A 1623-nucleotide genomic window follows, 5' to 3' on the forward strand; every position below is an offset into this window, starting at 1 on the left:
TGGCCGCATTGCTGGTGGCCAGGCCCTCTGTGACTGGCGTGCCCTGCCGGGGTTCACGGTCTCACAGACGGCATCGGGCAGTGTGAATGACTCTGCCTCCAGCCTCAGGTAACCTCTGGTGTCACGGGCCCTGCACGGCCAGCCTGTAGCTGGGGGGACAGGGTGGGCCCAGGACAGAGCCAGCCTCGGGAGAGTGCTAAGGTCACCGAAGGGGTCTCCGTGAGGCCCGGCGAGTGGCTCTGAGCCCAGCCTCCCACCAACGCCCTCCAGAGTGCCATTACTGACGTCAGCTGCTTGTGGCAGGGGAACTGGCAAGGTGTGGGGGCAGGGAAGGAGCCGAGAGATGCAGGAGGGGGAGGGGGGCTGCAGGCCGCTCAGCCCTCCAGCTGGGAGGGAGGCTGGGCTGACCAGGTGCTGTGGCTGCAGCCCTTGGGTTGGTGGCCCAGGGCCCCAGCTGCACTGCCCCCAGGGGCCTCGGGGGTGGGGGGTAGGGGAACCGCCCCACAACGTCCCAGCAGGGGACACAGACGGCAGCGGCGCCCTTGTGTGGGGACCTGGAGTGTGCCCACGGGCCCTGCCCTGTGACCTCGCCTGGTGGGCCGCTGCGTTAGGAAAGCATCCCGCCCCTCCCCCACACTGGCACTCCGGACGCAGCCGTCTGTGCCCCGTTTCCTGAGGCCCCCGTGTGTGTCTCCTCCTCGGGCCCACATCCGGGCCTCGCCAGACCTGAGCAGACCGGCCTGTGGGGTCACTTCCTTTGGTCTCAGGCTGCTACACCTCACGTGTCCCCGTGAATGCCGAGGCGTGTCTGTTTTCTTAAATCTTGAGTCAACAGCTGGAGCCAGCGCCTGGGTCAGACAGACGCCAAGAGACTGACTTTGTGTCCAGAAGTTTCTACTTCGCAGCCTCTGAAGGATTCATAAAAGGTATCTTCAGAAAGATAAATCACGCCTCTCATACGACGTGAGTGCACGATCGCGGCTAGTTCTAGCGAGGGAATCGGCCAGCTCGAAGGAGTGAAAAGCACCACAGGTTTCCGTGGAGCCCACAAACGGGGGGCCGGCTCTCTGAGGGGTGCAGGGGAGATGCCTGCAGGCTCCTGTCCTTTCCTGGGGCTGCCGTGACAAAGCATCACAGACAGGGCAGCTCGGACCAGCACTCACGGCTCTGGGGGCCACCGTCCGAGTCGGCGTCCTCGGGGAATGGGGCGGGGGGCCAGTTCCATCCGCAGGGGCCCTTCCCACCTCTTCGAGCTCCTGGCGCACGTGCGCGCACGGTTCCAACTCCCATGGCTTCTCCTGTGTCGCGTGGCTCAAATCTGCTCTCCTGGCCCTTGTCGAGGCATCGGAGTGGGCCCGAAGTCCAGGATGATTTCATGCCAAGATCCTCAACCTAACTCCACCCAGAAAAACTCTGTTTCCAAATGCAGTCCCGCCCAGGGGCCCGGGGAGCGAGGGCGTGGACACATGGCCCTGGGGCCACTGTCACTGTGATCTAAAAGCAAGAGTGATGCAGCGTGCGTCACCCGCCCGTCACCCGCCCGTGACCTACTTCAGTCACTTGTCAGTTACAGAGTGTGGGAACGCTCGGAGGCAGCCAAAGTCTAGAACCGGGAGCCCCAGG

This window comes from Pteropus vampyrus, unplaced genomic scaffold, assembly GCF_000151845.1.
Source record: "Pteropus vampyrus isolate Shadow unplaced genomic scaffold, Pvam_2.0 Scaffold296, whole genome shotgun sequence".
Lineage (NCBI taxonomy): Eukaryota > Metazoa > Chordata > Mammalia > Chiroptera > Pteropodidae > Pteropus > Pteropus vampyrus.